This window comes from Callospermophilus lateralis, unplaced genomic scaffold (genome assembly GCF_048772815.1).
Source record: "Callospermophilus lateralis isolate mCalLat2 unplaced genomic scaffold, mCalLat2.hap1 Scaffold_190, whole genome shotgun sequence".
Classification (NCBI taxonomy): Eukaryota; Metazoa; Chordata; class Mammalia; order Rodentia; family Sciuridae; genus Callospermophilus; species Callospermophilus lateralis.
The window spans coordinates 1,304,199-1,327,090 of NW_027512918.1; the positions used below are offsets into that span (position 1 = coordinate 1,304,199).

The 22,892-nt window shown below is 52.0% G+C and overlaps 1 pseudogene; it reads left to right on the forward strand.

Annotated features, from left to right (window-relative positions):
* The window catches only part of LOC143640349 (inactive carboxypeptidase-like protein X2), a 91,270-nt pseudogene extending 70,926 nt beyond the window's left edge, over window positions 1-20,344 (forward strand).
* The last annotated feature ends 2,548 nt before the right edge of the window (window positions 20,345-22,892 follow it).

Consider the following 22,892-nt stretch of genomic DNA (forward strand, 5'->3'; position numbering starts at 1 on the left):
ACAGCCACAACCAGGGAGGTTGACAGCCACAACTAAGGAGGTGACAACCACAAAAATTAAGGAGGTGACAGCCCCAACCTGGGAGGTGTCAGCCACAACTAAGGAGGTGACAGCCACAACCAGGGAGGTGACAGCCACAACTAAGGAGGTGACAGCCACAACCTGGGAGGTGACAGCCACAACCAGGGAGGTGACAGCCAAAGTCGAGGAGGTGACAGCCCTATTGGAGGGAGGTGACGGCCACAGCCAGGGAGACCTCTTTGCTCACAGGACCGACATGACAAAAGCACCATGAACAAGCTGCTGGCCACAGCTGTTGCTTGGGTTCTGGAGGCTGTGGCTCTGGAGGAAGCCAGTGGCAGAGCTGTGTCTGGAGGCTTCTCCCTCCAGCTCACAGGCACGCTGTCCCCGCATGCCTATGTGCAGGAGGAGCAAGTGAGCTCCCCCAGTTACGCAGTCACCACTCCTGTTCCCCAGGCCTCTGCCCTGGGACCTAGTCGCCCCGCCAGCTTCACTTCTGGACACTGTGGCTTTGGTGACTAGGTCTCAGTGTATGCTTTTGGGGGACACAAACATTCAGACCGCGGCAGGAGGTGGTACCACAGCCAGGGGCGCTCAGTGTCCAGAGCCGCATTGGGCAATGGCCAGGAGCGCCTCCTTAGAGATGACCCCAGGGCAGGCTGGCACAAAAGGTGGGTGCTGAGAGCCTTGGGGAGATGGTTGTGGGGAGGAGCGTCCACGTGGAGCAGCCAGGCTGTGGGAGAAGGGCCCTGTGGGGAACAGGAAGCGGCTTACCTCCTGAGATGTCTGCCCCATCGTTACTTGAAATGGTTCATTGACTTTGTCTTTCAGTTGATGAAGGTCGTGAACGAAATGTGCCCCAATATCACCAGGATCTACAACATTGTCAAAAGCCACCAGGGCCTGAAGCTGTACGCCGTGGAGATCTCCGACCACCCCGGCGAGCATGAAGTCGGTGAGGGGCCCCTGGGGTGACGGTGATTCGCCTTATCCATGGTGCCTCCTCAGGCATCATGTTCTATCCCCGAGAACATTCAGGAAGCAGGGCCTGCACTGGCCATCGTCAGCCGTCTCATAGGGTGGACTCTGCAGGGCACACAGATTGGAGACCTGAGAGCCTCTGGCCCCTGTGACACATGCCGCAGATTATTTAAGCTGGACACACCTTCCTTCTCTCCATAGAGCCCGCACCTGATCCTGTGTCCCCTCCAAGGCCATTCACAACAGCCGAGGAAGAAAGTGGCTAGACTCCTCTCCCAGGAGGAAATGCTGCTCATTGATGGCTTAAGCTACAGTGCTTCACTCTTTTTTGTTTGTTTGTTTTTGGAGAAGGGGACTGGGGATTGAACTCAGGGGTACTTGACCACTGAGCTATATCCCCAGCTCTATTTTTATATATTATTTAGAGACAGGGTCTCACTGAGTTGCTTAGCGCCTTGCTTTTGCTGAGGCTGGTTTTGAACTCTCGATCCTCCTACCTCACCTCCCAAGCTGCTGGGATTACAGGTGTGCGCCACCATGCCAGGCTGGCTCCCTCTTTTTTATTTTTATTTTTTCATGTCAGTCCTATCTTTACCCATTCCTGCATTCAACCACTTCCCATTCACCTGCTCCCCATCCTGAGCCCCTGAAGGTAGGGTGGGCTTCTCTGGATTCCTTTTTAGTAAATCTGCCAGCTGCTTAGAAATCCACTGCCATTTAGGTTCAGAGATTGTCAGATTCACTCAGCCCTCGCATTCGACTGAATCCCTGGAGTTTCTTTTGAAGGGCAGATGTCAGCTCTGCTGGTCAGTCACATTGTCCTCAGCAGCGGTGAGGACAATAAGGGGCAGAGAATTGTCAGCTCTGCCCAGCACAGATGGCCCCATGTCTGATCTGTTCATCTGCTATCACAAAATTCCAGAGACTGGATCACATACGAGCAACAGAAATCTGTTTATCGCAGTTCTGGAAGCTGGACGTCCAAGAACAGGGGCCGGCACGTTCAGTGTCTGCTGAGGCCCGTTTCTCTCAAGGCTCCCTCTTGCTGTCTCCTCTCCGGGCGGAAGCCTGAAGGGGAAAGGGACCTTGCTGGTTCCATTAGGCCATTTTAAAGGGTACTAGCTACTAATCAGCTGCAACCCTACTTCTTGATATGATCACATGGGTCTTAGTTCCAACACGTGAATTTTGGAGAGACACACATTAAACCATAGCACCCCTCATATTTCAGAAGCTGAGCTTTGAAAGAGAAAATGCTCAGCCCCTTTCCCAACTGTACTGCTGTTAACCTGCCCTGCAGGACTCTTTTCTGCTTGTGTCCTTTCATCTTTGTGTCTTTGTAAGACATGGAAAAGGAGAGAGAATATGGTTGCTGTGACTTGTAACCCTTAAACCTCGTAAGAATGAGCAGGACTGCTCGTGGCTTGTGCCACCCAGGATTTTTCTGTCTTTGCCTACATACCTGACTATTTTGGAATTTAAAAATTATCCCAGTATAATTTGGGAGGTTTATTGGAAAGAACAGGTTGGGCTACGTAGCTAAGTTTCTATCGTTCAGAGGCGGGACAGGCGCCCTTGGCCGTGTGCACGCCCGCCCAGCCTGTGCCTCTCTCTGTGAAGGTGAGCCCGAGTTCCACTACATTGCGGGTGCCCACGGCAACGAGGTGCTGGGCCGTGAGCTGCTGCTGCTGCTACTGCAGTTCCTGTGCCAGGAGTACCTGGGCCAGAATGTGCGCATAGTCCGCCTGGTGGAGGAGACCCGGATCCACATCGTTCCCTCCCTCAACCCCGACAGCTACGAGAAGGCCTATGAAGGGGTAAAGTGAGGCTTTACCAGGGTGTGCTCGGCCAACAGGCCATGGGAGGTCCTCAGGAGGCTTCTTCTTGGTGCTTCCCTGTTGTGGCCAGGAAGCCACGAGGTTTATGGGAGATGCGAACCATGGCGACCCTGAAAGAGGGACATGCCCACTAAATGGACAGAGAGAACATGAATAATAACATATATAGGATGAAATGATGGAAGACTTACGCCCTGTGTTGACTGCACCCTGAAACCAGGTGCCAGCCATGCGCAGCACCTTTACCCTCTCCACAGCCCTGTAAGGAGAGCTGCTTTTATTATTTTGAGATGTTATTTATGATTCCTGTCCAAACTCTGATGCAGAATTTTCGTAGGTCATCGGTAGATATAAAACAAGCCTATGTATGTAAATATGTGCTGACGGTACTTAGAACTATGTTGTGTTGTGGGTTCACGATGATTTACCATAGTATCTGAGGATAAAGTGGAACCCTGTATAAACAGTGGCATCTATCAAATGCAAGCTTTAGGTTACAGACCTTTGGTTCTGTTCACTGGGGATCTGCAGGTCAGAACCTGGGCAGGTGGCAGAAAAAGCACTCTAGGCTGTGCCAGCCTCGTGTTGCCCTGCAGGGTGGAGTCCTAGGTTCGTGGTCACTCAGAGGTCCCACCGAGCTGTGCAGGAGAGAGGTGGGAGGAGGGGTCTCATCCCTTTGAGCAGTGCCAGGTGGCAGGGTGGTTCTCTGGGTGCCCTCTGGAGTGACCTTGCTGTATTACCCTTCGTCACCCATCAAATTCCAGCAGCAGGTTTTCAGTACTCTCCTGGATGCCATCTTTAGGTCAGAGTGTGTCAGAGGCTCTGAGACACACGGGTGGAGGTGGACATGTGCATCTCCTAGGGCAGGGGTTGGTTTTCCTACATCTGCGGGTTCCTTACATTCTGAATCTTCTCTCAGGGCTCAGAGCTGGGAGGCTGGTCCCTGGGACGCTGTACCCACGATGGGATTGACATCAACAACAACTTTCCTGATTTGATCATGCTGCTCTGGGAGGCAGAGGATTGGCAGAATGTCCCCAGGAAAGTTCCCAATCACCACATTGCCATCCCTGAGTGGTTTCTGTCTGAAAATGCCACCGTGAGTAAAAGTATCCCGATCTGCTGAGCAGCGGGCAGCCAGAGGACACCTGCTATGACCGAGGCCTGGCACTTAGGAGCAGGGCAAAGCCATGTGCTTTTGCTTTCTCCAGAAGCAGGGAAGTGGGCAGGGAAGGAGCCCCCTCCGAATGGGTACTTGGAGGTTCTTCCTAGAAAATATTGAATTACATTTCTTGACAACTGCACAGTGTTGCAAAGACCAAAGCACACATGTCTGAATTGTACCTGTTGGTTGCTGTCATCCTTGTCCTCCCTGTCAGTCTTCCATGACATTACCCACAGCCCTCACTGACTGCTTGACGCATCTGATTTTATTTGAATAAGTCCCTGTGGGTTTATTGCATGTGTCACATCTTTGGAAACAAAAAATGAAATTGGGTAGGAAATGTTTTCACCAAATGCCTTTGTTCCTGTTTCACAAATATGTTCTCATGAAAGCATCGTGCGTTGTTGGGGTGCCCTCGCTGTCAGCGGTAACTCCCTTCCTTTCCCTTATTCTTTGATCTCATATGTCCTTCACCCGGTCTGCTTTGATTGGAACCTAGGTTAGTGTTAGTTCGACCTTTTAGTTGAACCCCAGGAACCCAGATGAATATCTGTCTTTCTGCCTCCACCATGGAGACGTGTGACTTTCACCCTCAAGGTCATAATCCAGGGTGGCAGCCGGTGCTCAGGCTGTCATGACTGTGAAGGAAGAGGAGAGAAAGTTTTTTCCTGTGTGTTTTTTTTTTAAGGTCCCCTTCTCAGGCAGCTCGGTGTCCAGTAGGAGGCCTTCCTAGAATCCCTGCAGACTTGGGCTGAAATCTCACTGGGCAGTTTCTCTGCACAGGGCATCCACTGCTTTGGGAAGCTGTAGTTTAGGTAGCACGCTCGGGCTAATCCAGAGGGATGCTGCCTCGAGCCCCTGCCCATGCAGCACAGCATGCTGGGCCTCTTACTGGTGGAGGGTCAGCATGTGGTCTCCTTCAGTGGCCCACAGCCCAGGGCCGAGCAGGTCCCCAGAAGTTGACTGATGGGAACAGACCATGGTGGTACCCTGTGGTTGGTGAGGATGCCCACAAGATGATGCAGGGATGGTATTGACCTCATTGGCTATGAGCTCCAGGTCTTCTCAATCTTTCTCCTGGTTTTGAGTTCAACCCAGTTGGTCCATAACATCCCAATGATACCTGGCAAACTTAAGAATTCAAGTGATGCTATATTTTGGGAGCACTTGGATCAAAATTGGAATTGGTTGCCAGCTCTGGTCCCCCCGAGGCTGTGGAGACACCCCATTACTCCAGCACAGCCAGGCTCAGCTCCTCAGAGTTCAGACTTTGCTTTAAGCCTGGAATTCAGTTTTCTAAGCTTCTCATTCTCTAGAAGTACAGGAGAATTACACAGCATCACCAATCCCTCTCTCAATTACGGACAGTTTAGAGGTGAGAAATCAGTAAAAGTAAGATTTAATTAACAAGATCAATAGGCTTGACATAAGGAACCCATAAGAATTCTACAACCAACAATTACAGAATATTCTCATTAATCCTGGAACATTTTCAAAAATTGAGGGTGAATGGAGCTATGATGGAATTTCAGAGAATAGAACTCAGGCAAACACGATCTCATCACCTTCTGTCTGAACTGGAAGATGATGATAAGACGAATGAAAAAATTAGTATGTATTTAGAAAAAGTTTTAAAATCTTCTAACTAATAGGCCAGAGGAAAACAATTATACTGGCAACTCAAAAAATATTAAGCAAATGGTAACAAAACATTATTATCAGAATTTATGGAGTACAGCCCAAAATAGTGCTTTAGAGAAACGTGTATCTTTAAGTAAATTTATTGCAAAAGAAGAAAGGCCAAAAATTAATTAATTTGAGAAGTTATCAAAAAGATAACAAGAAACTCAAGTTAATGAAATGATTAAAAAAACCCCACAAATACGAAGTAATTTGTCTGCAGAAAGGAGCATTTGATAAAGCTTGAAAATAATTCACAGTAAAATCTTCAGTAAACCTCTGGATATACATGATTAGCTTTCCGGGTGAGAAAGCCTATTTTAGGCAAGATGCACACAGGCTTAATCATAAAAGATTAATAAATTCAACTACCTCAAAATAAGAAAATCTACTCAACAAAAGATTTAATAAACTATAATGATAAGCTGCAAACTGGAAGATGTTATTTGCAAATTATGTAGCTGAAAAGAAGTAGAATTTCCAAAATATGTATAAAGAGTTTCAAGAAAAATGTATGCAACCCCGCAGAAAAGACACAGAAGGCAGTTCACAGAGGAGGAGATGTAGGGCTGGTCTCACCGGAGATGTGGACGTGTGGAAGTGTGTGGAAGAGAGAACCTTGCACATCCACCAAGCAGCAAAAATAAGAGGCCCAGCAACACCCAGATGTCAGACAGGATGGGCCCAGTGGGTGTCATACCTTTGTGGTGAGAGTCGCGACTTTGGGGACCAGCTTGATTACCTTGCAAAACTGGGACATTTCCACATCCTGTGATGTTACCTGTAATTCCAATGCTGTGATACAGGGAAGAGAACTTTCAGGTGGGTGTCAGGTGACAGCACCAGAAAGGTCAAAGCACACTGTCCATTACAGCCAAAGATTGGAGGTTACTTCATGCCGTCCTCTTAAGCATGAATAAATTGAGATCTTAGTGCTGAAGTGACAAAGACTGAACCATGGCTTGAGTCGACGTCGGGGCTGAGCGTTAGAAACATCAGTTGAGTGGAGAAGATGTACAAGTCAGCCATCAGCGTGGTCACTCCCTCCTCTTTAGATCAAGAGCAAATGAAACTAAATCGCATATTTTGGACATTTGCATATGGGATGAAACAGAGAAAATGAGGTTCATCTCAGGAGGCTGTTCCCTCTGAGTGGGATCCATGGGTGGGGTGGGTGGAATCCGCAGGAGCTATGAGCAGTCAAACAGGCACCATCCCAGTAAGTTGGGAAGCCCCTCAAGGGCTGGGGCCGACTTTGTCACTTGGCTTGACTTGTCAATACCTTCACTGCCGCAGTACGGCTGCAGCAAAATAACCGGGGGTGGGGGTGGGGGTGGTGACGAACAACTTGTGTACGTTGATACAGCAGGAATGGGAGCTGTTAATTGTAGGACAACAGAGGTTTTTATACATTCCACACAGCTTATCTTAATTAGCATAAACTAGATACAGCAGTCAACCAATCAGGAATCTCCACACTTAATTGTTCACTGGCGTTACTTCACAAACCACTCCCTCTGGCATTTTGCCAGGCGCCATCCAGACTTGTTTACAGACTCTAACACTTCACCCCCATTCTTTTCCTCCCCACTGACTGAAGCGGTTCCCAGAGACTGTGTCAATCACCCATCAATTTTTCAACAGCTATCTGTAAAAAATGGGGACTCTTTTTCAAAGCTGTATTTACCATTACTATATAAAGTAAATGATAATGAGACAGTAATGTACCATAGTCTATTACTGTTATTACTGCAAATAAATAATGTCTTAATATTATAAAATGTCTGGTCAGTGTTCACACTCCCCCTGTTACACTGGTCAGTGAGTTCCCTTCCTCCCCATTTTCCACTCTTCCTCCGTCCTCTCTGAGCCCCTCTCATTCCACCTAACCCCTCAGCTTGCTCAAGTCAAGATGCACATAAAGCCGTGGGTTTCAAGGGTTTGAAGTCTTTTGAGTCTCTTCGAAGCTGAGGGTTTTCCCTGGGATCCCGTGGTCTGTAACGCTGGACTGTGAGCCACTGGGTTCTCTGGCGTGTTCTGCTGTCTGGTGCAGCCAGTTGTGTCCCGTGATGTCACGCATGCATCCCTGGTACCTCCAGGCAGCTGGCATGGGACTGAGCCTGGACAGAGTAGGTTGGCGGGCCTCAGTGGGGCCAGGCCACCGGGGCTGTTGCGGTAACTGGTTTTTTGTGGGTGCACATTGGCCTTTTGTCTGTGCTGCTTCCTTGATGCAGGGCACAGTTGAATAATTGTGACAGAAACTGCAAGGCCCACAGTTGGGTGGGGGCTCGGCCACACTCGGGGTGCTGGTCTCTCGTGCCATTGGTAGCCGTGGATGATGTGTTGCCTGTGAACTGATTCAGTGGTGTTGGAGTGAATCATCACTCTGCCAGTGACCCTGGAGGCTGGGGCAGGAGGATCACAAGTTCAAGGCCAGCCTCAGCCACTTAGCAAGATTCTGTCTCAAAAGAAAGAATAAAAAAGGCTGGGAATGTAGCTGCAGTACTGTGGATTGAACCCAGCCAGGGCTTCTCACAATGGTGTTCACTGGAATATTCCCACCATGGAAATCAGACACTTCCCTGGCTTTTTTTTTTTTTTTTAAATCCACTATTTTCACAAGTCCAGGTTCCCCAGGACAGATTTTGAAATTCTAGCAATTCTAAGGTTATTCTAGGAAATTGCTGCTGTTTTGAACAGGCAGCTGTTCTGGGAGCCGGGGTGAAACAGTCTCTGTCTCATGGTACCCATCCATTTTCCATGCTCACAGGTGGCCACGGAGACCAGAGCGGTCATTGCCTGGATGGAAAAGATGCCCTTCGTGCTGGGTGGCAACCTGCAGGGGGGCGAGCTGGTGGTGGCCTACCCCTACGACATGGTGCGCTCCGCGTGGAAGACCCAGGAGCACACGCCCACGCCCGACGACCACGTGTTCCGCTGGCTGGCCTACTCCTTCGCCTCCACCCACCGCCTCATGACGGACACCAGGAGGAGGGTGTGCCACACAGAGGACTTCCAGAAGGAGGAGGGCACCGTCGACGGGGCTTCCTGGCACACGGTTGCCGGAAGTAAGTCTCATGGTCCTGGAGGGCATCACGAGGCCACGTACTCACAGACAGCTGGCCCCACAGGAAGGGCACAGGCGACCCTCAGTGGCATGACTAATGATCAATGCATAGACCCTCCTTTACTCCTGCCTGGGTCTGGGAGGTGGTTACTCTCCTTTTATAAGTGAGATAACTGGCCCGTGGAGACTGGTGGGGGTCTGCCAAGCAAGAAAGGGGTAAGTTGGGGTCTGCCTGACCTTGTTCTTGGCCACTGAGCTATGCAGACGTTATAGGATCACAGATGGGTGAAAGTGAACTTAGTGGTGTTGGACCCCAAAGAAAGCCCCGTGAGGAAGCAGAGCATGCTGGCACAGAGCTGGGCTTTTCACTCGGAGCTGTTCTGGTTTGGGGTTTGCTGTGCTGGAGCCCGTGAAGGGGATATGCACTGATCTCATGCTCAGGTGTGAAGTTAGTGGGCTGCAGGTGTGTCCAGAGACCCCTGCATGGTAGAGACCATATCTGCTGTCCACTGCAGGCCAGCAGACCTGGCCTCCAGACTCCACACTGCACGTGGTCTAAGCAGCTATGTGCAGAGTGGGGACCATGAGGTGTTCCTTCTAGAATCCAATAGGCCTGGTGATGCCTCCACCAGAAACCTCCACCTTGCTTCCTGACTCTGGCTGTTCTCATCCCAAGGCTCCTAATCCAAGAGGGATAAGGATGGCATATTCCCTAAAGTCCCCAGCGCTGGATTATAAGACCCCAGCATAATTCTTGTTGCTTATTTTCTTGATTTTGTGAAGGTTGATTAATCCAATGATGGATTTGAATAACACTCTACATCAGAAAGACCTGGATTCAAATTCACCTCTATCACTGAGAGGCTGTGTGACCCTGAGCAATTTAGTTTACCCCCCTGAACCCCTATATGTTTCCATTAGTAAAGTTGGCATGATGGTGGCCATGGTGGTGGTGATGGTGATGTCTCCTGAGAGGTGTCTTGAGAAGGTGGAGGGGTGGGCTGCTCAATGTCTGCTTCTCAGAGACCCTCAGGGCAAGTTCCCATCCCTGCCCTTTCCTGCTTTCAGGGCAGACTCACTGTGAATCTCTTTTTTGATTATCTTCTTATTCTCTGTAGACTGTACCAATGAGCTTTCATATGACTTTACTTTGCTTTAAATTTCGCCTTCACATAATTTTCATGTATATTTCCACCCTTGGGAAAGACAAAAAGTACAACTATGTGTTCCCATGGCCATTTTAAAACACAGAGAGCCTCCCTCCCCGAATCTTTCTCTATTAAACACCAAGTGGAGGTGTTCCCTCTTGTCTGCACCATGATTTTTGCCTCATATGAAATGTTTAAGAGCTGCAAATCCCCGTCTATCAGGAAGAGTCCCTAGGGGCAAATCACACTTCATATGCTCAGTTTTAGCCCCAGGACCTACCTAGGGAAACCTTCAAGTGCAGCAGTTCAGGAGCTGCTGTGAGGACGCCGGGTGTGGTCGCAGTGGGATTGGGGTTGGGTCACCAGTAGCGTCACGCAGAGTCAGCTGTGCCTGACCCTTTCTTGCTTGACAGACCCCTATCAGTCTCCAAGGCTCAGTTATCTCACTTATAAAAGGAGAGCAACCACCCCCCCAACACCCAGGCGGGAGTAAAGGAGGGTCTATGCAGCGATCAGGGGTGTGTTTTTCTTTCTCAATTATATTTCCCATTATTCCAGGGACCTGGTGGTGGAGCCCTAGCTGGCTCAGACCTTTTTAATGGTCCTCCCTCGAAAAGAGTGATAGTTTGCAGGTGTGTCCTTTGTAGGTTAATGAAATGTGATTTCTCACTCTCACTTTTTGTCCAGTTCTTTCTGGTTAATGGGGGAGAGACAGCTGAGAGCCAGGCTCAGTCAACTTCACAAAGCCACCATGGGCACTGTGCGCATCGAACACCACGGAGACAGACGTTGGTTTCCCTGTCCCAGGCCTCTGGTCCTGTGCCTTGTCCTCCAAGGAGGCAGGTGCACAGAGCTCTGAGGAGCATGTGGCCCTGTGTCCCCCATGAAGCTGGTCTAGTCTGAAAACACCAGGGGATGTCCCCTGCCCTGGCCAGGACTGGAGGCCTGACAAGCGCTGCCCAGTGCTGCAGCACCTCGTCCCCTGTGCTCGGGTGGAGGAAGCTGGCTGTGGGAGCTGTCCTCACGGGGCCTGGCCCTGGGTGGCGTCAGCAGCAAAGCCGGCCTGGCCCGAACTTCCTCCAGTTCTGCTTTCTCATCCTGCCGCTCAGGCTTCCCGACCTTTAGAGACATTTGCAAAATGTCTCTTTATCACCTCATCAGTACTGCAAGGCCCAAGAGGGTGGCCACAGACACTCTGTGTGCCATGAGATGTCCAGCCCCCGGTGGAGAGCCATGCTAACCCAAGTGGACACTGCCCCGGCCCCGAGGCCCTCTGCAGGACTTGCCTGAGTGACTTGACTGGGCACGGGGCCAGCTTTCTGCAGCTAGGCCAGGCCCTGGCAGAGGACTCACATTCCCTGACACAGCCACGCCATCTACTGCTCCTGTCCTTCCTTCTTTTATCACAATTAGTGACCAAAGCCCATTGCTGCTGGCTTCTGAGTGATTGGAACCCAGAATCTGGTAGAGAGTGGCTTTTGCAAAAATATTAGGTGAGGCGGTGGCTTCACCTGTGGCCCCCCTACTTGGGAATGTCACCTTATTGAGACATGGTCTTTGAAGTTGATTACACTAAAGGCCTCAAGATGCAGTCATCCTGGGTCACCCAGGTGGGCTCTAAAACCCTGAAAAGTGTCCTTATAAGGGACAGAGGAGACCATGTAGAGACAAGGCAGAGAGAGGGGAACACCTGGGCCACCAAGAGCAGAGAGGCAGGAAGGGAGCCCCCAGAGGCTTTGGGGGAGTGCAAGCACCTTGATCTCACACGTCCAGCCTCTAGAACCACAGGGAGTGAGCTCCAGTCCATTTTAAGCCAGAAGCGGCCCTTAGCAGCTGCAGGCTGGGAACCTTGCACAGAGCCTGTGTGCCTGCCTGGGCGGCCGCTGGCACCCTGCTTAGTCGTGCTTGGCCATGTTGGATGTGGGGGTTGTCTGCTTGGGGCTTTCGAGGTGGGCATGATTGCCCCGCAGTCCACAAGAAGTGACTCGTGGTCTGGAGATGAGAGCAAGGGCTGTCACCAGGCAGACCTGGGCCCACAGTCTAGATCTGATTCTGATCATTCAGGGTCTCAATTTTCTTATGTGTAAAAATGTGCCCTCTGCGTACCTCTGGTGGTTGGGTGGGGGAGATACAGTGACTCCTCCAGGGGATTCAGGGGACCTAGGACAGGCCCTGGATGACAGAAGGCACTCAGTAAAACATGGGATAGAATTACGCCAATTTTATGAGTAGGAAATGGCTGAAGCTGAGGTCCATGTGGCTGTGGAGATAGATTTAATTCAACACTTAAAAGCCCCACAGTGTTAATGACTGATAGTGGGTTAAACCACCTTAATAAAATAAATACATAAAAGCACCTACACCCACCCTTCCTCTCTCAGTGACGTCTGGGGCAGTGTCCTCCCCTGGGCCCTTCCCCCACTCCCTGCCCACTCTCTCCAGACCTCACTTCTGCAGTCCTTCAGGTGCTGGTCAGTGGTAGGTGCCTGTCTGGGTTTAGTGACATCCTCCGAGTGTTCAGGAACACCCCTGCTGGCTCCCCTGCCTCCAGGAGCATAGTTCAGCGAGAATGTCCCTTGGCTTGGCATGTCTGAATGACTTCAGTTACCTACACACGAACTGCTTCGAGCTGTCCATCTATGTGGGCTGCGATAAGTACCCGCATGAGAGCCAGCTGCCCGAGGAGTGGGAGAACAACCGGGAATCGCTGATCGTGTTCACGGAGCAGGTATGGCGGGGTGCGCGGCTCGGGTGGGGCAGCCGAGGAAGGGGCTGTCCTATATCTGAGGGCATGGGCTGAGTTAGTGCTCCAGGCCCGGCCGTCACCGTGGCCAGCCACAGTGCTGATTGGATCCTTGGCCTGTCTGCACTTGGCCAGAGCCCCAGTGAGATGCGGGGGAAATGCTCCAGACCAGTGGGGCTCCTCCACACGCTGGTGGCACAGCCAGTGCAGGGCTCTCGGACGCTGTGTGGGGAGTGGGTGACATTATCTGAGCAGGTGTGCCCGCAGCCCATTTCTGAGTTTGCTTTCACCAGGAGAAAATACCACTGACTGGTGCCTCCAGTGGCAGTCCTGGGGCTGGAAGCCCAAGAGCAAGGTCAGCAGGTGGTTTCCTCTGATGCTGCTCTCTGTGGCCTGCAGATGGCGACCCTCTTGCTGCCTCAGGAGGTCACTCCTCTGATCATGCACATCTGTGCATGTCCAGATCACCAGTCCTGCTGAATTAGGGCCCATGGCTTCATCTGACAGCCTCAGTTGGAGGCATTAAGCTTCACATGATAAACATTGGGGGATCCAGTGCGGCCCATGAAACCCCCAGGCCTTCAGAGTCACCGTTGCAGGGTGTGGCGTGAGATGACTGAAGCACTTATACCAAGGTCCTGCTAACTGATGAGGCCCTGAGTCTTCACTGGACCCCTGGAACACCTTCCCTGCTGCATGTTCTCAAGACACACCCACGATGGAGCATTAATGAGTCAGCCAGGTCTAATGCTAAAGCTAGCTGCATCATAAAGAGGCCCAGAGTTCCTGGAGATCAGGAGCAGACTTCCTGGAGATCAGGGGGATATGCCTGCATGCACAGTGAGCCCAGGACTCCGCCAGCATAAAAATTAGATTCTGCTTAACCCCCAATCCTGGGCTGCACACAAGGTGCCCTCCTGTGGGTTATTGTGTATGAGTCAGAAGCTGCAGGCAGCCCACCTGTGGCTTGGGTGCCAGCTTCCTGGTGCCTGTGGCTGCACCTCTGCACCTGGAAATGACCTCTCAGTCTGCCCCACAAGGGTCCCAGGAGCTTCATCACAGCCCCAGTGAGCTTCCCTGGCATGAAAGATGCAAGCCAGTCTGCTCTCTTGAGAAGCCATGAAAACATATCTGTCGACCCGGGAATTTGTGAGGGATGGCGCCTTCCCCTTTGCATTTGAGACTTGACTGCAGCAACTTGTCATTCTGAAGCAATGATCTGACCTGTGGATACGAAGCCCAGGCCCAGTTATATGCATAAAGAATGTCTTTGGAAATGCGGGCATGTCACCTTGGATCACCACGTCATCCTACGCCGGGGGCTCGAGGCAGGAGGTTCAGAATTGACATGTCTCTTGATACAGCTGATGAGCAGAAGGTGCCCAGGCACAGCAGGCCTTTCTAGAAAAGCCTCAGTTCTTTTCTTTCCTCTCTGACTCTTCAGTCATTACATCCATAGAGCCCAGGGAAATCCAAATAAATGTGCCTTATCAACATTAAGTTTTAATTTTGGGTGGGTGTATTGGATCCTGATGTTTTTTAAGTCTGTGGAATATTTTAATTTTAAAGGGAAACTTTCTGGTGGATGGACCCCTAAATGGAATTCAGGAAAATGCACTGGGTCTGTGCAGAGCCAGGGTCCTTGGGCTGGCCTGGTGTGGGGAGCGTGCTTGCTTGGCAGGGACGGGGCTGGCTGGAGTTTGGGCCACTTCCTTGTGTTGAGTGTGCAGAGCTCACTGTGTCTCCCCATGTCCCGAGCAGGTTCATCGCGGCATCAAAGGCCTGGTGAGAGATTCGCATGGAAAGGGGATTCCAAATGCCATCATCTCCGTAGAAGGTGTTAACCATGACATCCGAACAGGTAATGGGGAATGTCTATAAACTGTCTCTCCATAAGAAATACCTGTGTTCTTGAGGTGCTTTACTTCAGTTCCAATCATGACCCGAGTGCCAGAAACTCCTTGCTCAGAGCTAAAGTAGAGTCTCCTCCTTTCACTCTCCCGAGTAACCCAGGGGAGCCAGGTTTTCAGCCTGTGCTTCTGGCTTCCTGGGATGGGCTTGGAGCAGCCCTTTGGCTACTGGCTGCAGTGGAAGTTTCCAAGAGGTGGAGGAAGCAGCAGCTCCTTCTCCCCTGGGTCATTGCCTATGCAGCAGCTAGGCACCCAGGTCAGCAGGATAAGCCCTGACCGGTAGGGCAGGCAGGCACCCCTAAAGGGAGACGCTGTTGACTTGGGTGTTCCTGCTCACAGAGGACCTGGTGGGGCTGGGGTGGAGCCATCAGAAAGGACACATGCAGGGAGCAGCTGGGGCGGGGCAAGAACCTGGCCTTGACTGCGGATCAGAGAGGATGCAGTTTTTCTGTTGAACCACGGAAATGACCAAACATGCTTTAGGAAGACTCCAGTCTCCCGGATGTAAAGCAGAGGATCACAATGAGCCCACATGCTGTTTTGGCATCTCCTGCCTGCCACCCTCCAGAGCTTTGCGTGGATTGACTCCTATCTTTACAATGCTGTTGCTAGGCGAGGAAACAAGGCACGTGTAGAAGTGCAGCAGGGAGACCCAGCTCCCATCTGCTGCAGGACAAAGGGGCTGGGCTGTTAACTCTTGAGGGACCACACATTGACCTCCATTTGAGTGGAGTGTGGAGAAATCAGAATCTTGGATACTCTAAGGGCTAGAAGATGATATCTAAAAGGCAGTGCTGAAATCTTGTGCAAACTCTTTTGCAATACCCAGTCTTACAAACTTGGTTTCCAGTTGTAAAATACCAAAGAAAACTCACACCTTTTTCTTTTTTCTTTTTTTGATTCTTGGGATTGAACCCGTCTAGCAGGGGTGCTTAAACACGAGCCATATCCCCCGTCCTTTTTATTTTTTATTTTGAGACAGGGTCCTGCTAAGTTACCTAGGGTTTCGCTAAGTTGCTGAGGCTGGCTTTGAAACTTGCCATCCTCCTGCTTCAGCCTCTTGAGCCACTGGGATTACAGGTATGTGCCGCTGCTCCCGAATAACTTCACACTTTCAAATGCATTCATGGCGTGACCACACAGCCTCAGGAGAGCAAAGGATTGACTCTCCCCAAGTCCCCTGGGTCACTCAGCTGCAGAAGTGGCATGATGCTGTCTCATGTGACCTGTTCCCCCTCCCTGAGAACATCCACACATGTTCTTTCTTTTCTTTTCTTGTGTTATCCCTGTGAGGGAGAAAGCCCATTCTTTCCCCTATTCAGGTGACAAGCAGAAGCTCCAAGAGGCTGGATGGCCCCATGGAGTTTCCAGAGATGAGCTGGGTTTGCATTCCAGTCCCTACTCCAGGTTGGGCTGGAGTGTCATCTGTAGGTGTTCTGTAGTATCCACTCCGGGACACTGCCGGTGCTGGTGACTTGAAAGTGATGTGGAAAGAAGGTGCTCCCACAGTCAGGGTTTCAAGCCCTCAGGTCCCAGCACTGTCATCACCTGGGACACCTCAGTTTAAAACTGAAGATGCCAAGTCCCAGGAATCCCCAGTCCCTGGCAAACAGGGGTGATCGCTCCTTCCACCTGGCTACTCGCAGTTCCTTTGGACTGAGCCCATGTCAGAGTTGTCACCGTAGCCCCTCCTTCTGCCTGGACCCCTAGAGAGTCCTTGGCTCCACCCTCAGCCCTGCCCAGGCTGCTCAGATGTCACCACTCAAGGCAGCCAGTGTGACCACCGACCTAACACTATGCACCAGCCCGCCCGCCCTGATGGACCCTCTTAGCACCCAGCTTTGTCCGGGGAACATCTGTCATCTCCCATACGATCCAGCCGTCCAGTACTTACTGTGCTCATCATTGCTTCTGCCCCACCCCCATACAAGGGTGAATCCCTGACTATTGCTGGGCTTGTCACGGGCACACTGTCTGGCCACACATGAGCAGCCGGTGCTCAGTAAGTGAATATTCCCTGAATGAATGAACGCACGGTGGACAGACCTCACGCATTTCCAGGGTTTCCCAGCGAGCGAAGCTGGGAGGGAGCCCAGGTCTGAGGCTCCACAGTCAGAGCCCCTTCCTGGAACCCATGGGGCTGTCCTCACTTCTCACAGCTGTCATCAGATCCTGCCCTCCAGCTGTGGTCCATTCAACTGCGAGGAGACACAGACCCTGGGACATAGGAGGAGGACATGTGGGGTCCACCCTGGCCCTTGGGTTCAGTGCCACTGATTTAGATGGATGAATTATGTCTGAAATGATATAATTCATTGGGCCGTAAATTGCATTCTTCCCATTTAGTTCCGACTTATTCACTCTGTATTTTTGGAACCTTTTTACCATTTACGATCCCGGATCCGATAGCGGCTGACCCCAAGGATTCACGCCTCATTGTGTGACTTTACACATGGCAGCCCCTCAGAGGCTCTGCCTTCAGTTGTTCATCTGTTAATTCAACAAATGTGAACTGAGGACCGTAAGGTGCTAGAGACAGGTCGCTGGCGGTCACTATGAATAAGGGAGGCCATTGGGTCTGGACCTGCATAGGATTGGTATCTTAAATATCCCTTAAGCCATCCTTTAAAACAGCGATTCATAAAGGCATCTGGATCATTCCTTGGACTATTTAGTGCCTGGGAGGCAATGTGAGAAGACCATATTTTCAACTGAGTGGGAGGGAGGGAAGCCCTGGGCCACAGAAGCCTGGCTGAGGTCTGCATTTGAAGCCCCTGTATTCAGGGAGGCAGTTTGGATGAGCTAATGGGATGTGCTCTTATTCCCCCCGTAAGCTATTTCCCAGTGTGTTCTGACAGGCGTGTTCCATACTTTACACATGGCTGTTTATTTTATTGGTCTCAGTGTCTTTGGGAGCTCAACAAAAGCTCGGAATTTGCCTTGATTCAGAGACTTGTTCAACCAGTTTTATTGACAAGTTTTGTTTCAGGAGGATTTTGCATAAAATAAACAGACGAATTCCACAGGGAGCCAAGCGCTCAAGGATGCTTTGGAGATGCGCATGGACGCATTGCTAAACACCTGACTTGGAATTCCACTGTGGACTGTCCTTGTTTGGTTGATACCAACCTGAACTGTTAGTGGATGGACCTTCATGGGCCTGGGCTGCCCCTGCTGTCCACAAATGCCCAGTGGTGCCATTCCTTATCCCCTCTCCACTGTGGCTGCTTGGGGTGTTCACCCCTGACCCAGCGGTTCGCTCAGCGGGACAGGAACCCGCCACTGTGCCCTACGTTTCATCCAGTATATGTTCATTTCTGGTTGTCAGGGGTAGGAGCAGAGATAACAGAGCCTTGGGGATAAGGTGGGGAACCCCTTGACCAGGAGCTCCTAGGGATAGTGCACCTGCCCGGCCCAGGTGAGAATCAAGCAGGTCAGGATTCAGAAGTGGACACTGTCAGAGTACAGAGCCACACTTCCTGTTCACATCTTCCTGATAATCCAGTTCATTCTTCCAACACGTCTTACTGAGCACCTACTAGGTGCCAGACTGGAAATGCTGCAAGAGAAAAGAAGGGGACTCCTCTCCCCAGCAATGTGCCTTCTCATGGAGGCCTGCAAGTGAGGGTAAGGGAAAGACTTCAAGTTCAGTGCAGACCATAATCAGGGCCAGGAAAGAGGGGAATGTGAAGAGTCGGGAACAGCACTGCAGCTAGAGGGAAGGGTAGTTACTGAGTCAAGAGTCCAGGAACAAAGAGAAGTTGTGTGGCTGGAGTGGCCACTGTGGGCAGTGGCTGGCGATGAGGTGGCCAGGGCCCCAGGCCTGAGTGGCATTTTGCTGAGTGCTTAGCTCTCACGTGAGTAGGGACTCCTCAGCTGACAGGGCCACTGTCTCCTAGTCCCTGGCCACTTGTGTGATCTTCACGTTGCACAGACATAGCTTCTGCCTGAAGTCATCAGGCCTCCAGCCTGGCAGGAACACAGGCCCTGGCACCTCAGAGGCTGTGAGACAGAAGAGGAGACACTGGAGAACATGGCATGTGGAAAGACAGGGCTTGCTCTGACTCCTTGGACCCTCCAGGCCACTCGTGATGGAGGCTGCCGGGTTATTCCCTTTCCCACACGTGCAATGTGATGCCCTGAGAGTTGAGCACCATTGTGTGAGGTCACACAGCTAGTAACTAGCAGGTCTGTCCTGGGACACCCAGAGCTCCGAGAGCGAAGGCTGGATTTGACCGAGTACTAAGCTGACGAGTCCCTTGTACACTTACAACACTCGCAGCATCAGGTTTGAATTCACATTATGGTCTCAGTCATCAGGACACTGCGTGTCATGCAGTGAGCTCTTCGGAGCACAAGTTGTTATGAAAAGGGAATTACAGGTGTGTTTGCCACAGGTGCACATGGTCTGCTACATGGGGACTACATGAGAGAGGCCAGGTGCCCCCTACACACACACAGAGGGAGGTGGCTCCCTGTTTTTCCCTGTTCTTCCTTTTGTGAAAGTGCAGGGTTTTCTACAACACAAAATGCCTTCCTGGCTTTTCAGCAGGTGAGAGATTCCTGGGGCTCTACTGGCGCTGAGCTCAGACAGGTCCCCTTCGAGACACCTCTGGCTCCCACTGCTCCCTGGGCTGACTGAGCGAGCCCCTCCTTCACGAGACCTCCCCCTTCCTCTCCTTCACCAGTGCTGTCCTTGAGAGTGATGATGGCCTCCTGCTCCTGTCTTGGCCCATTGCTAGGCTGGGAAGTCCTTCCAAGTGTGTGTCCAGCACTCTGCCAAGTGGTCCTCATTGAATGGGATGGAGAGACATGAGGGAACAGGGGGCCAGACGCCATCTTAGCACAGCGGGTGGATATGGGGAGTCTGCAGTACAGCGGGTGCTCACAGGGATCAGTCAAGGCCTGAGCTGGCCCCTGCCAAAGGCTGTCCTGAGGCACAGGAAGCCAGGGATGGACCCTGATAAATTAGTACCTGCTGGGTGAATGGCCTAACTGGGGTCAGGTTTCCACCTTGGGTCCAGCCACAGCTTGTGAGCTCAGGGCATCTCTGCCTCATGGCAGCTGTGTGTGAGGGCCATGTCTCCCTCAGCCCCAGCCATGAACGGTGGCTGTGGAGTGGCCGCAGGTACCAGGCCCTCCGAGGTAGTCTGTTCCGCTTTTCAGAAGTGAAGAACCCCAGCCCTTTTAGAAATTGTTTTCCTGTATTTGTAGCCATGCCAAGGGCATCAGGAGGCCTGATGGCATTTTGTGGTGAGGGCACACTGTGAGTTCAAGTTCATAATGAATGGTTTGCACTGCCACAGAGAGAGGAGTGGTCACAATCATTAGGGGTATCTTGCATCCCAAGCCCCTTCCCATTATGGCAGCTTCCAGTAGAGGGAGAGATCTTGGCCTCCAGAAGGCACTAGGGCTTGCTCTGCAGGCTGGGTTCCGGCAGGGCTCAGAGGCTGTCCACAGGGGGCAGTCTTGGAACAGGCCACTGCTATTTGTGTTAGAAAAGAACTGCTCTGAGCCTCCACCCTGGTTTATCTTCACAGCCAGCGATGGGGATTACTGGCGCCTCCTGAACCCTGGCGAATATGTGGTCACGGCCAAGGCCGAGGGCTTCACCACCTCCACCAAGAACTGTATGGTTGGCTACGACATGGGGGCCACACGGTGCGACTTCATGCTCAGCAAGACCAACCTGGCCAGGATCAGGAAGATCATGAAGTTTGGGAAGCAGTCTGTCAGCCTGCCTGCCCAGCGCCCAAGGCTGAGGGGCAGAAAGAGACAGCAGCACGGGTGACCCTCCTGGACTGCTGAGATTCATCCCAGACTCTTGCAAAGGAAACCCACCCTAGTAGTAGCTTGTAGAGGACTTGCTCAAGCTGTTTTCTCTGTAATTAAAGAAGCGTCTGGGGGGGTGTGCATTGGAGGTTGATCTCATGCTGGAGGCTTAGGATATTTTCTTTCCTTTGTTCCCATTTTTCCAAATACCTTGGACAGAGCAGCAAAGAAGGGCTGGAGGGGGCAGAATTTGCCAAGTGAACCCCGGGAGCGGAGGGAGCCACTCTGGGTTCAGGGCCTCGCGGCTGCACGTGGAGAACCAGGGCTTCCCTGCTTGTGTGTCAGCAGGAGTTTCCTCTGCATTTGCGATTGGCACAGCTGATGTTGCAGCCCTCCTGGAGCCTGCCGTCCCCAGTGCTACCATTCGAGATGCTCCTGGGTGCCCTTAGAGAACCCGCCCTCTCTGGCTGGCCCCAGGACATTTCAAACTGCTACAGATAAATGCTGCACTCTGACGACAATAGGGACATTACCAAGTGAACATCAGTGGGCCTCAGGGTCAGCCCAGTATCCCTTGTCAGCAAAGATTGTGTCCTCAAAAGGGGACAGAAGTGCTTGCTGGGAGCCAGGCAGCACTGGGCTTATCGCGTGCAATCTGGGCCCCCAAAGCCCCCAACTCCCTGCTGGCCCAGCAGGCATGGGGGTCAGTGTCTGGGGCAGAGGGGAACCAGAGGTGCCAGCCTTGCAGAGGTGCCACAGGAGTTAGTCTGGGTCTCCTCTGTGGCCTGCTGGGACTTGCAAACAGCCAGGAGAAGGTCGGCCTCCCAGCCTCTCTCTGGTCCCGCTCTCGGGTGGGAGTCACTTTTGATGTGTGGAATGCAGGTCTTCCTCCTAAGACTGAAGTCCCTGAGAAACCCTGAGGCTTACCCATGGAGCCTCAGAGAGGGAGGGGTCATTGGGTTATCAGCAAGCAAACAGCTATGTGTAACTTTTTATTCATGTTGCTGCCTCATTGATCTGGGAAGAATGGGAAAAAATAAAGAAAACAAATGGTAAGAGTCTCTCCGTGTGCCTTTTCTGGGTGGTCTTGTGGCCACTCATATGCTACTGCCGTTGCCTGTCTCTGAGGTCAGTCACCCTAGAAGAGGTGTTTCCTGGACCCCTGTAAAACTTAGCAATGGCACTGATAGCTCTATGTTCCCCACTGGCTTCCCAGGACAGACAAGTGGTGGAGACACACAAGTGCCTCCTACAGATGCCAGTGAGTGTCTGTGCAGTAAAGTCCTCATGCAGCTTTGTGATGATCTGCACCAGGACTTGGCTGATTTCTGATAAGGATGACATCATCAGGATGGGAGGCTGTGCAAGCCGTGTGCTCTCTGTGTAACTGCTCGGCTCTGAATGTGCACATACATCAATGAGTGGACATGGCTGTGGTCCTGTGCACCTTATTTACTACAACAGGTGGCAGCTGGATCTGGCCCAAGGCTGGGGCATCATCGACTCCTGTTATAAACCCGTGTTGTCCAATAGAACTTCCTGAGATGGTGGACGTGTTCTGTGCTATCTAATGTGGTAGCTGCTAGCCCCGTGGGGATGCCGAGCTCCTGAACGTTGGCTGGTGAGACCGAGGACCAGGATTTTCTCGTGTTATGTAATTCTAATTAATCTAAATTCAACTTTGAGTAGCCATTGTGGTTGGAGGCTATGTGTTGGACCACACAGCTCTCAGCCAAGCCCATGCTAAGAAAATCCCACCCCTCAGCATTAGAGCTGTAGGTGCAGCTATAAAACATTTAAAATTGAAACCCTTACTCCCAGCCCCCCCCCCCAACGCCCTCTCCCAGGTCTTCAGCTCCACATCTGCTCAAGAAATAGTGAATTTGTGGGGTCTCTGCCACGCCTGACCTGGAAGCCGAGCCCTGGCACTTGGTGCCACAGAGCCTCAGGCTCATAGGCAGCGTTTAGCCCTGAAGTGTGCAAGGCCACTGCACGGTATCCAGCCTTTACGCAGGCCTCCATCCTCCCTGCAGTCCTTCTCCGTCAGGTGCCACACACTCTAAGCAGAGCTCTGGCCTCCAGGGCTGGCAGTGCCCTCCGGTGGGTGTGTGGTCTCAGGAAGTCACTGCTGCAAAGCGAAGTCCCAGGTTTGATGAACTCCGAAGGTCAGGCTGGCTGGATGTTCCCTGGTTTTTGGCAGAAAGCCAGAGCCCGGGTTCCAGAGCTCTGCTCTCAGGAGTTGGGAGTGGCCTCTCTCCTGGGCCCTCTCCATGCACAGCAGCTCCTCGCAGGGCCTTCAACCCAGGCCACCTCCCCGGGCCCAGGCCCTGGGCCTTGACCCCTACCTGCTGTTCTCAGGTGGAGTTGTGCTCCCAGGCCTCGCCTCCGGCTCTCCCAGGCAGCCCTCCTTCCTCTCAGGACCTCCATGACCTGGGACAGTCTGCCCTCAGCACCTCTCAGAGGAGTTGTCCTCCTACAGGCCTCGCTGCCCTGGGTCTGGAAGCCAGGCAGGGCCAGGAAGGTCCCCTGGGGTGTAGGCTGTCCCTGGGAGTCAGCAACCCTCTGCC